Here is a 13,723-nt window from a genome sequence, read left to right on the forward strand (position 1 = left end):
GATTTTCCTTCTCTCAGCAGAGTGGGATGGGAAGTGACTGCTATTGACCCAATGGGGTTCCTGGGATCAGGCAGATGCCAAAGCTGGCAGTGAGCCCGTCCTGGTGGATGTCTTCCTGCTGCCCCTCACACATCTCCATGAGGACTGTGAGTTTGGGATCCCACGTCCCCTTTCTCTCCACAATACATCAGGCTCCCAGCAATGATTCTGAGCTGTTTGCATGGCATGGAGCAGTCTCAGGTTTGTGCTTTCCTTCCTGCATCACCTTTCAGCCTTTGGTCCCACAGAGCCAAGCACTGATGTGCCCACTAACAGGGGGCTCTGCTCCTGAACAAGCAAAAAGGTAAATAGCCCCTCTGATTGCAGCCTGGATGCAGCAGGTTGGATTCCTGCTCTCCTCCTCAAGGTAGTTACTTCTTGCATCCACTGAGAGTATGATGATGATTGGGCACTGGGACTTTTTGGGGTAGACCCAAAGTATTCTCTCTGTACTTTCATTTCCCCTTTGTATGAATTCTTGCTCCACCTCTCTCTCCAAGGAGACCTGCAGTGCAGTGCATCGCTGTCTCTGCAGCGCTTTGAGATCTGCAGATATAAGTGGCTCCTGAAGCTTTGAATAGCATTGAACTCCCTCTGCAATGGAATTCCAAAGCCAGGGGAAATTATTCACAACTGTTAAGAAAAAGCAGTGTTGGTGCACTGGTTAAATCCAGCGTTACGCCTTCTAATTATTTAGTGGTGGCCCAACCTGCTAGAGCAGCTGGTGGCAATGGGATGGTTGTGCTCAGCTGGAGGGAGCGGGGCTGAGATTTGGTGCCTGATGAGATCAATGGGCCTTTGATTTCAATAGGCATTGAATCAGGCACTGCCATATCAAACAGGCTGATCAGATCATAGCGCAGCTCTTCTGGCATGGATTCCCATTGTTGTGTCAGGGCACGCAGTGCAAATTGAGCAACCAGTGGGGTGAGCAGGCACACTGAACTGTCCCTAATGAAATGGGACGTCCTGCACCAGGACGGTGCAAAGTGGTTGTGTGTCTGTGATGCTGTGTGGGGCACTTCCAGGCTGGGATGTGTCCTCTCCTGCCCTGTTCCTGTGCGGGAGGGTGACTGGAGGAGCTGCTGAGGGAGAGAAATTGATGGGGTGATGTTGAATCCTTAATCTTGTGTTTCAGGGCTTCTCCAGGCGTTCTGCAAGGAAAGATGATTATTTTTTTCTTTGCAGCCTTCAGTGTAGCAATCAGGCACCTGAAATTGTTTCTGCCGTCTTCTAAACGGGGAGATTGGCCACAGCAAGAGGCGTGTTGTGAAGGGAGGGGTGTGCTGGTGCTCCTCGGAGATGCTGCAGCCCCAGGATGCTGTGTGGGGGATCGCTGCCCCAGCTCTGTTGGCAGGAGCCCTGTTCTGCACTGTGGGCCATGGTCACTTTCCCAGCATCCCTGGGGGACATTGCCCTGCTCCTGAAGGAACATGAGATATTTGCAGCATCCTTGCTCTCTCCTGCTCTTTACCTGGGGCTCATTAGCTCTGCAGTTTGTGGTCCTTTCGGTTCACTTGGGAGAGCACCCATGGCGAGGCGCAGTGCATGTCTGCGGGGATTGCAGTCACACTGGAGATGCTCTGCTGGCCTTGTCTACCAGCTGGATTTGAAGCCATAAGCTCCCATTCTGAAGCCTGTTTTGCTTTGTTTCCCTGTGGTTGGGGAAAATGGCAGCATCTGTGCACGATGTCTAAGCAAAGTGCACCCAGCCTGCCCCACCGCCGCGCTCTGTGGCTGCAGGAATGTTATCTCTGATGTCTCCACCTGCCCCCATAAACTTGGCTGGAAGTGGGTCAGTAGGTTTAGAAGTTCTACAGAGATATGTATCAGCCTCATACCTTAAAAGAAGTGAAGTCAAATCCAAAGCAACAATGAAAACTTGGAGAGGAATGGAGAGAAGAGGCAGTGGATTAGCAGATAGAGAAATCCCCGTGGGCCCTATCGAGTGTTCTGCCAGTGTTAAGTGCTGAGTAAAATATAGTGCTGGAGAGATCAGATCGCTGGGTATTCCCTCTGGACGGGGAGATCCTGGGTTGAATACTTCTTTGGTGAATCATCTACTGGAGCTATCAGCACAGGGATCTGGCACGGGATTCTCGCAGCTGGATGTGGCATTGTTTGCAGGCTGAAACCACTTGGAGAAGGCATGCAAATGGCACATGCAGCTCTCTGCTGCTAAAGCTCTGGATGCTTGAATATGACATCTGGGACACCCCAAGCACTCAGAGCTGGGGCTGACAGCACGGAGGGCAACCAGAGGGTTTCTGCTTCTCTCTACAGCAGAACAAGGGGGAGAACATGGGCAATTTTGCCCATAAAACCTGCTTCACCAAAGCATCACCTGAGCTTGCAAAGCCCATCACAGGGCTCTTCCAGGACTTGAGCTGCTAGATCCTCCTCTGTGAGTAGATCCATTAGTAACTGGCAGACTAAAAGATACAGGAGATCAAGACAAGGGGAAGAAAACCAATTGCTAAGTGACCCAAATGGAAGATGCACATGTGGCACAGGGAAGTGTTGGGCAAACAAGAGGAGAAATCCTGCAAGAAAAGATTCCAAAGGAGAAAGTCCAGTTAGGTTTTTGCTTGTTTTTTTTTTTTTCTTGTCATCCTTTGAAGAGATACTTACAAAGTGGGGAGCAGATACTGAGGGAGTGCAAGGAGAGGTGGAACAGTGAAGGCTGTGTGTGTGACCCTCTCTGTGTTGTGCCGATAAGTTGTGCTCCATGAAGTCTGGCCCAGGCAGAGGAATGTGCTCCCTTTTTTGGAGCTGCTTGTCAGCTGTAGTTGGACCTGGGGACAGCTTGGCTGCGTCCTTCATTTGGGATCTAGGAGCAGCTGACAATCTGCGTGGATAGCACAAGAGCTGCTAATGTTGCGTCTGAAAAGCTGCAGAGTTGCTGGGAGGGGGAATGGGTTTAAAGTTGTATTTCCTCCAATAAATCAGTGCAGCCTGGGCCTCCCCACCCCCATAGGCGCCTGTGTGCATGTGTTGGAGAGAGAATCCAAAAAAACCCTGAGGACTCTGCATTACTGCTCTCTGCTCAGGGCTGCCCAGCCTCACACCGGGGCAAGCGTTGCCTAAACACCAATAACGTTGTCTACAGCAGGAAGCAGAGCAGGGCTCATCCACACCAGGCTGCTCTGCTACTTCAGTGCTCCGAGTACAAACAGCAAGCTGTTCCTGCGCGTGGGCTCCCGGCGCTGCCAGCAAAGCTATTCTCATGCAGGAGAGAAAAACGAGCTGTGCAAAAAGCAGGCATGTCTCGTATTGCTAAGCATCGCTCACCAGGTCAAGTGCTACACTGCCGCACGGGGCTGGTGTGGGTGGGATGTGGTGGATGTGGCAACCCCAGCGCTGCCTGTGGGGTTGGCAGGGAATTACCCCAACTGCTATAGCTAAATCATAGGATCACAGAATCATTTCAGTGGGAAGGGACCCTTAAAGGCCATCTGGTCCAATTCCCTGCAGTGAACAGAGGCACCCACAGCTCCACCAGGTGCTCAGAGCCCCGTCCAGCTCTGACCTCGGGTGTCTGCAGAGACGGGGCACCCATCACCTCTCTAGGCAATTAATCAGAGTGGCTCTGCTGGGATGTTGCAGTGATGGCAGCAGGAACAAAATGGGTCTCAATGATGCGATACAAGAAAGGACACAGGCCCTTATGGCTACCATGCTGATATTGGAAGCGATGTCCCACTGCTGCTCCCAAGGCGTTTTCAGCCCTTCTGGCCCAGCAATGACAGTGACTTGTAAAACTTAGGTTGCTTTTTGGGCTTCTTTGTTCTCTAACTCTTTTCTTGGGTGGTGTTTGAGGAGGGAACACCACCCAAGGTGGTGCTGAGGATGCTGCATGAGGAAGGGCATTGTTTCAACCCTTGCATTTTTCAGGGGGAAACTCTTAGCACTTTCAAAAGTAGCACTGATGTCGATCTGTTGGAAAATTTCAGCTGCAGGTGGAGGCTGCTGTGTGTCAAGCAGAGCCTGGGCAGGGGATGATGGAGCAGCTCGGCACCATATCTCAAGGGCTCTGATTTTTGGCACAGCCAAGCTGGTGGGATGCTGAGCTGTGGGAGGGCTGGCCCATCTCTGAGTGTTCCCTGGGTGCCGCTATCTCCTGGCGATCTGCGATCCACTCAAGTGTGTCTGCCTGGATGCCAGCCTGAACTGGGACCTGTTCCTGGTGGCTTGTGGGGTTTGTGCATATCCTGCAATCTCTGGCTCTTTTTTGGAGCTGGGAGTGATTGTGTTTGCTCCTCAGTTCAGCAAGTCAAAAGGAGCCTGCTGGGGGAGAGGGGAGATTTTAAGCCCTATCTCTGGAGTGAGAGAGAAGGGCTCAATTCCCCGGTGCCTCATTGGAGGGGATCCCAACCAGCTCTGCCTTGCTGGGGCAGCTCCCTCCTCTCTTTTCCCTCCTGATCAGAGGCTGTAGGGCCCTCAGTCCCCCCGTGCCCTGCCGGATGTTGGGGAGCCAGACAGGACAGCCCAGCAGCTCCCAGCCCCAAACAATGGGGCCATTGAGGGCTGGAGCTGGGGGCTCGGCTGACTGTGGGCTGCGGATGGGAAGGCCAGCTGAGCTGTGCTTGTTCCACTCCAGCAGAGTCAGAGCCCAAAATAGGAGTGGTGCGGCCATTTGGAGGCTGAGCCTCTTTATCCAGAGGTCGCAGCTTGTTTGCGTGTGGGGTTTGCGTGGAGTATTTATGTCTTGGAGTGGGGCTGGGGGGAGGAAATGAAAGAGGAGGGGCTGGCAGTTGTGCAGAGTTATTTTTGTTGTTTTTTTTTGTTTTGTTTTGTTTTCTGTGCTAAAATGGTGCAGAAGTATTGGTATTTTTATCCCCCCACCTTCCTGTAGGTCCATACACTTCCCTGCAGACTGGGAACCCCAGTGAGGCCAGCGCTGTGACTCAGTGCTGGAGTGCTGAGCAGGTGAAGGGGACAAGCAATGCGCCCAATAACTGGTGGAGCTGCTAAGCTGTCCCCACTGTACCCATTTTCTATTTCCCTGTGCCACCCTGGTTCCTAATGTCAGGCTCCTCTGTGTCTGTGGGCTGTGCCCGCAGGTAGTGTTTCCCCTTTCTCCTGTGTTGAGTCCCCTCCGATCCGCTTTCCTGGCACAGCAGTGGGTGCTGTCTGGCTCTTGCAGACACCAAGCATCTGCTGTGCCCAGTGCATCTGAAAATCACACCTCTTTTGTATCTGTGTGTGGATTTAAGGGCTCAGTGTGAGGTGTCTGAAGAGGTGGTCTCGGTTGGAGCCTGTTCTGAATGGTGCTGCCTGAATGGGGCTGTGTCCGCGTCGGGAGATGTGCAGAATTAATGCAAGGTTTGGATCAGCTCATTAACTGCCTGTGCTGGTCCAAATCTTGCCCTTGGAGGTATGTGTGTTGCTGCCAATGCCATCAACATAAAGACTCTCACCAGCACAGCCGGGGATGGGATTTGGCCTGTTTATATTCATGGTGCAAAAAGAGCCGAAGGATTAATGACTGATTACTTCTCGGGCCAGCAGGAGCCTCGGGTACCCATCTCGCGTGCAGCTAAAGCGCAGGGCAGAGCAAGACAAAGCTTTGCAACAGAATCCTCCCAATTACCTCACCGCTCTCCCCGCGCGCTGTAAAATGCACTGTCAGCTCCGCCAGCCAGCGCTCAGCCTGCAGCCAAACACCTCCTGCATTGCTGCATCTCCCTCCGCCCCGTGCTGTCCCCAATTTGGGGGTGGTTTGGTGGAGCCCTGCCTGCTCCCTACCTGCCCCTTGTGTGCGTCTGAGCATCCTTTCGTGCCCCCCCAGCGGAGCCTGCGCGTTGGATGCAGTTTCCATGGTTACTGCAGCTCCTGGGCTCTGGGAAGAGCAGTTGGATGCTGGAGCTGGCAGGACCGGCATCTCCCTCCGGATCAGCCAGAAACTTGACAGGGATCGGTGTGTGGCAGAGCAGGACAAAGAGAGGAGGGGAGAGGGAACGCGACGAGAAAAACTCGGCTTGTGCTGGTTACCAGGGTTGCCCCCAACAGGTTATGCTCTGAACAGGTTTCAAAAAGGAATAAAAAGGGTGGGGAGAAAAAAAAAAAAATAGATGAGAAAACTGCAGTTCTGGCGCTCACATGAAGGTGACATTTGTTGTAGCATCTCCAGCCGTCGAAACGGGGATCTGAACACAAGGAAGTTGTAACTGCTGCCAGGCTGACTATTTCTACCCACATTTTTCTTTTCCCCAGCCCTTTTTTCCTCTTGTTTCATTCTTTTGGTACTTTTTATTCTGATATTTCCCTCCCTACACACACACAGGTTTCCTCTTTGCTCCTGCATATCCCTCTTTTGTTGGTTAGGTTAAAAGTTGGAGGCATGTTCAGTCCTCACCACATGCAGGTGCCAGCTGGGGCACCAAAAGTGCCAGCTGGGAATGGATGTGACTTTTTTGGGGATAGTTTTTGCCCAACAGAGCCTTCTCCTGCTGATGGACGCAAGCACCATCTGAGCACAGCGTGTGTAGGTGCAAACCCAGCCTGGTGTATTCATCTGCAGTTGGGACTTGCCATCCTCTCATCTGCTCTGCCTCAAATTCAGGTTGGTTATTAGGGAACGTTTCTTCTCAGTGCAGTGCTGTGCTGGCACAGTTGCCCAGAGAGTGGTGGGGTCACCATCTCTGGAGGTGTCCCAGAGCTGTGGGGATGTGGCACTGAGGGATGTATCAGTGGGCAAGGTGGGGTGGGTTGGGGTTGGACTTGGGAATTTGAGGGGTCTCTTTCATCTTGAGTGATTCTATGAAATATGCATGGAACCTATGGGATCAGACTCAGTGCCAGAGATTGGAACTAGATGATCTTTGAGTTCCCTTCCAACCCAAGCCATTCTATGGTTGTAGGTTGGCCTCTCAGAACCCTTTCTTTCTCATTTGGCCGCTTCACATCTAAACTCCTGGCAGACAGGGCAGCGCCTCTTGTAGTGTAATAGGCATCTCGATCCCTGCTGTTACGGGCAGGGTGTGTGGGGACAGGAATGAAAATAACTAGGCCAAAGGCTTGGGAGATGAAGGGCCCTCGTCCTGACCTGCTTGGGAGGTAACTGGGAGCACAGGTCTCCCCGTGCTTCCCAGCTGAGTGTGGCTCCTCACCTGGTTGGACTGGCTTGCCCATCTCCCTGGGGCTGAGGCTCTGGCAGACGCGGGACTGCAGTGCTTACAGCCATGCCCTGCATGCAGAGGAGGGGGCAGGCAGGCAGGGGAAAGCATTTGCAGTGTTCTGGCTGCACCCAGCAGCCAGAAAGTCCGCCAAAAGCCAAGAAACTGTACCCTGCCATCACTAACCCTCTGCCCCCAGTGGCAGCTGAGGAGGATGGATGGAGAGTGGGTGTGAGCCCAGCAGCTCTCCCTTCCAATCCAAGCAATTCTACGATTGTATAATTACTTGCACCGGGGCTTGAGCTGCCTGTCCAGCCCTGCCCGTGGGGCTGGCGGCTGCTGGGGCTGTGTGGGTGGCATGGGGCAAGCATGGCGTGTGGGGCCGGCCCGGCTCCTGTCCCTCATTGTGCGTGGGAGAGGCGGCGGTGCCTGGGGAGACGTCGCGTGGCTTCTCTGGAACTGTAGCCTAGTTTTGAGGCAGTCCCTGTCTATCTGGCCCTTTCCTCCTGCCTACCCCATGCTTGTCTTCCTGCTCTGTGCTGGAGCACCTCGCTGGGGTCACCCATCCCAGCATCGCTGCCTGCTCCCCTGGCCAACCTCCATGTGGCAGCTTGGTCATTTAGTGCTGTATACAGAAAGTTGTATACTCTCATACCAAAACCCTTCAGTCCCTTTTAGGGGCAAAACGGTCTTTTTTTTCCCCCCCCGAATTCACCAAGATCTTTCCTTTCTTTTGGGTTGTGGATAGGTTGATGGAGGTATGGAAGGATGTGAGATTCTGCCTGGCTGAGCCAGGCTCCTCTCTGTGCCCGGCGATGGGTCGGTGGCACAGCTGGGCAGGGGGGCTGGTAGGGCTGCACTGATGCAGCAGGACGGCGCTGGGAGCAGCAGGCAGGGTGTCTGCAGGCCCCGCGCTCTGAATCACCTGCTCAGCCCTTCAGCTGCTGGGACTTGCAGCTGCCTCAGCCGTGTTTACCCTTCCCCGTTCCCTTTTCTCCCTTCTCCCCAGGCAGATGAAAGCCCGACAAGAAAGGGCAGACACGGCTTCCCCTCAACAAGTCGATGCAGGTGAGGCAGAGCTGCTTGGCACGCTTCACAGCCACCTGGCCTGTCTGCTCCATCCGCCATTTTGTGCAGGCAGCAGGAGGAGTGCCGGGTGGATCGGAGGGGGATGTGTGGGAGAGGGCCGGTTGCTGTGGGCATAGGGCAGCAGGACTTGAGCTGAGCCGGTCCTGGACTGAGTCAGCAGTTTTAGGGATTGAGGCGTCATGTCCATAGTTTTGATATTGCCTTCCTCTTATACATCATAGAAGGGAGACCTTGGAGGATTAGCAAGTTGCACAGAGAGGTTGTGGACGCTCCATCCCTGGAGGTGCTCAAGGCCAGGCTGGATGGGGCCCGGGAGCCTGAGCTGGTGTGGGACAACCAGCCACCCACTGGAGTTGGAACTGGGTGATCTCTTGGCTGCTCTTTAGTGCTGTGTTCAGTTCTGGGCTCCTCACTGCAAGGAAGACATTGAGGCTCCAGAGCGTGTCCAGAGATGGGCATGGAGCTGTGTCGGTCCGAGCACAGCGCTGTGGGAGCAGCTGAGGGCATTGGGATGGTTCAGAGTGGAGAAGAGGTTGTGGGGAGACATCGTCGCTCCCTGCAGTCCCTGAAGGGAGGTTGTGGTGAGGTGGGGTTGGCCTCTGCTCGCAGGGGATGGCAACAGGATGAGAGGTGATGGCCTCACATTGTGCTATCCTTGTGTTGGTTATTAAAAAATATCTTCTCAGAAGGAGCAGTGATGCACTGGCACAGCTGCCTAGGAAGTGGTAGAGTCACTGTCCAGGAGGTGTTCCAGTGGAGATGTGGCACTGAGGGATATGTCAGTGGCCATGGGGGGTGGATTGGGGTTGGACTTGGGGATCTTTTTCAACCTGAATGATTCTGTGGTTCAGTTTTATGATTCTATGGATGCCCCATCCCTGGAAATGCTCAAGACCAGTCTGCATGGGGCCCTGGGCAACATGACCTGGTGACTGGTTGCCACCCACTGGGGTTGGAACAAAATGATCTCTATGTACCTTCCAACCCAACCACCTATAAGTCACCTTTTGCAGCAGCAAAGGTTTTGCTCTACTGAGGCTGGATGAGAAGGGCCAGGACTGCTCCTGGTTTGGGCATCTCATCAGCAGGACCCAGACTGGTCCCTGTGAGATGTGTGGCAGGAGCATTCTTTCTCAGAGCTGATTGCAGTTCTTCTGTGTGCATGGGAGCAGCTTGGGAAGAAGCCTGGTTTCCTGAAAAGTACACAACCTTTATTGAAAAATAAGATTATCCCCTCCGATTTATTTTCCTTGTCGTGAAAACGTCACGGTCACTTCTGTTGAACAAAATGAAACCCAGTTTTAGTCTGTGTCCTTAGGAGTGTTTGAAATACCATGGAGAAAGTTTACAGATTGGTTTTGAAGTCATCCAAAGGGCAAAAGTGCTGGATTGGTTTGTATCTCAAACCTCTCTCGCCCCACTTGTCTGCATGGAGCTCCAAACCCCACAGCACCTACCTCCAAGGAGGGGAATATTTTACACATGGGCCTATTTGCATTAAGCTCAAGACTGTTTTTACTTTGTGCAGGGAAATGTCATTGGGCTCCTTTTGGTGTCACTTTGCTGTTCCCAAGCAGTTTCCTGGAAAGACAGCAGGAAGTCAAACATGTACGTACATTTCTGAAGCGCTCGGGTATTTCCAAGTGAGACAACTTCAGATTCCTTCCTTACCCAACCCCCTTCCCTTTTGCTTCAAAACCCTTTTTGGCCTCAAAGTTCAGTTTGTCTTTTTGTTGTTTTGTTTCTGAGTTCTGGAGGCAGAGCCCTACAGTGGGAGGAGGTGGGCAGCAGGCAGCCAAGTGCAGGGGGGTAGGGAGGCTGCCCCTTTGGGGAACCCCTGCTCTGGCTTTTAGGGCCATCTGGGACTGTGGAACAGACTGTATGATCCTCCCACAGTCTGGACCCGTCAGCAGGTGAGAAACCATATCAGGTTTTTGCATGCTAGCTAAAATCAGTGGATCAGGATGGGGAACATGCTGTTTCATGTGTGAGACGCGCTACCTTTCTCTAAGGAGATCTCCTGAACTGTGTTAAAAAAAATAGGTTAAGCCATCCCCTGCTTGGATGCTCCATGAAACTTGGTCATTGCTTAATGGCAACTGCTTCAAATGCTGTGTGTCAGCGCGGCACTGCAATGCAGCTTCTCTCTGCCCAGTGTGTGGCTGCTCAGGTGTGAGGCTTTGCTTGCTGAGGCTTTGCTGCAGGCTGTTCTCCCCAAAACCTGCACTGTCAATGAGTTGTGCTGGTAAACAGCACAGGGAGAAATCTTCAGGTTGCTCTCATGCTCCAGCCCTGAAACCAGCTGGCAGGGATGTCAAACATGACTTGCCCCTGCAGACAAAGTCATGCTCAACATCTCTGTAATTAATCTGGTTCCTGGAGGTCGCGGTTTGAACACAGCCAAATTGTCCTGGGGAAGCAACACCCTCTGGATCTGGTGTTTCTCACAGGTACTGCATGGAACTGGGAAACAGCTGTGAGATGGTGGCAGCAGAGCTGTGATCTCACATGGGGATCTGCCTTCGTACTGCCCACCTGCCAATAGAGCCCAGCCTTCTCAGGAAAGCAAAATGGAGTAAAAACTCATCTCAGAAAAGACTCTGCACAGTGGTTTACTCTGGTGGGACATGGACATGGGATGGCAAGCTCAGAGATTGAAAGGAGATATTTTTTCCTGTACACAAAGACTTACAAAGAAAAATCCTGCCCTCCTGTATAGGACAAAGCCTTCTGAAATAACCTGAATACCAGAAATTTCCAGTAATGCTCAACCTTTCTGAGCCCTGTTCTGCAACAATGATGATGCCTTTGTGTGGGCTGAGGGGTCCCAAGGTCCAGCCCCTTGACTTGATGTGGGATTGATGCATTGCTCACTCTGCCTGTCTGCGTTGAGAAACTGCCCCTGTGGGGCAGACCTGCATGTCCTGAGGTCCTGCAGTTCCCCAAAACAGCTCTCGTTTTCATATTGCCAACACAGCCAGGACCATGAGTGTCCTGTCCAGTTTTCCCCACTGCTGTAGGGGAGGAGAGGACCAGCAGCCCAGTGCCGACTGGGATGTGCAACAAGCCAAGTGTTTGTTTTGCTGCTCTGTGCGCAGCAGCGTGGCTAAATGTGGAGGCTGGTTTGAAGGCACGCTCATTTTACTCTCCAGCCAATGTCTGATTCCAGACATGCCTGTTTCACAGAGTTTACTTGCACATTTGCAGAGCAACAGTTTTGCAAGTGGAATTCTGCAGGCAGCCTGGTGGGGCCAATGCTGGCTGCTGCCATTGGGTGAGAGAACGAGTGAGAGAACATCAGATGGAGTCAGGGAATGTCTGAGACCAATACTGGGAAGAAGTAGGAGGAGAGGGAGGTTTTAAAGTCTTGGTCAAGTTGCCGGGAGTTGTTTCCCGTGCTGGTTATGAATTTCTCTTGTAGCTTGGCTGTGTCTTGTTGCAAGGAACACAGCTCCCATTGACTCCAGCAGGACCAGAGCTGGACCAGAGGTGCCTTTGTTGCAAGAGAAGCTGCAAGAAAAGATTCAGCTTTATCTCTTAATGAGCCTATTCATTCTCTCACCTGTTAATGGGTCAAATTTTGAAGCTCTGACTCAGTCTGAACTTTCAGTGGCTTTTGCACCTGGTTATTTAAATATCTGTCTGCACGGGAGGTGAACACCAAGCGGCATCCCTAGCTGCAGCTCCTACCAAGTTACCTTCCCCTTTCCCCCCTCCAGCTGTTTACTGTTTCCCTCCCACCTCCACCCTGACTCAGAAGAATGGGAGACAAATGCTCCCACCTCACCCGCTCAGTACAATGCTTGGCAGCCGCTGGGGAAAAAGAGTTTGGGTGAAGCTGCCAGGCTTTGCCCGGGAGCCATGAAGGAGAGCACGAGAGCTGTTCCACCAACGCGGTCGCAGGCAGCAGGAGCCTCCGGCACGAGGGAGCAGACAAGCCAGCTGCTGGGGGTGCTGATAACATCTGGACCCACCCGACGCGAGCGCATCTCCCCATGCTGTAAGTGCAGGGTTGGAACCTTTGGGTGCTGAGCCGCCTCTGCTCCCACCGAGTTCAGCAGGAGGTCAGGGCACACAGCAGAGGGGTCGTGCAAGCCGTGGGTGCTGGGGCTGAGTCTGAGGCGGCGCTGGGACTGCTGCCTTCTGGGCTGGGTGAGTCCTTCTTTGGTGGATCCTACCAAGTTTGCAGATAGAACTGGTGTGAAGGCTGTTCCAGGGTGAGAGGGAGACCTCTGGAACCAGTTGCAGTGCTCTTCCTGGGGTAAGGGCCCAAAGCGGCCTTTAAAGAAGCATAGCTGTAAAAGCACAGGAGTCCCAGGGGAGCTGGGTCCCCATCTCCCTCTGCTGGGTGGTGGGGGCTGCAATCAAAGCACTCCCATGGCCCCTGCTGCAGCCACAGCACAGCGCCAGCTTGCTCTTCCCTCCTTCCCATCTCTCCTTCTTCCACCCGTGGCCCCTCACATCCTCCCTGCTTCAATCCAGCTTTAAAATCTCAAGGCAAATCCCACTAAATCAGGAGATTTCGCCCGGCTGCTTCCCTGCCCTCTCTGCTCTCCCGCTCCCTCCGCCGCTTCTGGCCTGCTGGGTTTTGTGTTTCAGTTGTTATAAATAAAGCTCCAGGCACTGATTTGGGTATACAATGACACCTTGTGTTATTAGACAGCACAGGACAGACTTTGCAAGGGGAGCTGCTCTCCCGCCCTCGCTCTGCTCCGGCTGCCGGCGCTCCACGGGAGCTCAGCAGGTGCTTCTGTTCCCCGTCTTGCCCCAAATCACAGCCCCCAGGAAAAAAATAAAAGAGGAGATCTGGGCCCCTGCTCTGGCTTGGCTGGGTTTAAAAATAGGTGGGTGGGAGGAAGCTGGATGCTTAAAGAAGGGAGCGTGACTGAGGATGATGTGGGGAAGGGGATAGGAATGTAGGAATGTGCCCTCAAAAAAGGAGCTGGGAATGTGTACAGGGGGGAAAGCAGGGATGGAATTATCATTTGTGCCCTCAGCCCTGCTTTGGGGTGACCACCCTGCCCCTCTGTCCTGTGCATAGAACAGGTGGGGTCTGAGCATCCTTTCTCCTCACACTCATCCCTGCACTGCACCGTGGCCCCTTGGGAAGGGCTTTGTCCCACATGTGCCACCTCCTGTCACCTCTCCATCCCCTCAGGACCAGCACTGCTTGGAGAGGGGTAAGCTGACGTGCTGAGCCCCATGTGCCCATTTTTGGGTTCTCCCTCTGCGTTTTCTCTCCTTATGCCAGAAAAGCAAATGCTGTGAATTTTTGCTTGAGCACTCAGTGCAGATGTCCCACAGCTCCAAAATGCACTCCCTCCGCCCGTCCCGCTTGTCCCATTGCTGCTCCCACAGGACCCCACCCCCCTTGAGAGGCCCAAGGAAGCTGTAATGCTGAGCTGTGGGGATGGGACCCTCCAGGAGCTCCTTCTGCATTTTGCTGCTCGTCTTCACTCTGTGGGGAACCAGAACGG

The 13,723-nt window shown here is 53.3% G+C and overlaps 1 long non-coding RNA gene across 10 annotated transcripts in view; it reads left to right on the top strand.

Moving 5' to 3' along the window:
* LOC104913676 (uncharacterized) overlaps nucleotides 1-13,723 on the top strand; it is a 92,624-nt gene that overhangs the window by 10,831 nt on the left and 68,070 nt on the right. For 9 of the 10 annotated variants that reach the window (XR_014887351.1, XR_014887340.1, XR_014887341.1 and 6 more), the window contains exons 4-5: nucleotides 21-9,854; nucleotides 10,697-12,246. The exons of the other annotated variant lie outside the window; for it this stretch is intronic. This is a non-coding gene — a long non-coding RNA (uncharacterized LOC104913676). The remainder of the gene's footprint in view (nucleotides 1-20; nucleotides 9,855-10,696; nucleotides 12,247-13,723) is intronic. 10 annotated transcript variants of the gene reach the window in all.

This window comes from Meleagris gallopavo, chromosome 19, assembly GCF_905368555.1.
Source record: "Meleagris gallopavo chromosome 19, MGAL_WU_HG_1.1, whole genome shotgun sequence".
In the NCBI taxonomy this organism is placed as follows: domain Eukaryota; kingdom Metazoa; phylum Chordata; class Aves; order Galliformes; family Phasianidae; genus Meleagris; species Meleagris gallopavo.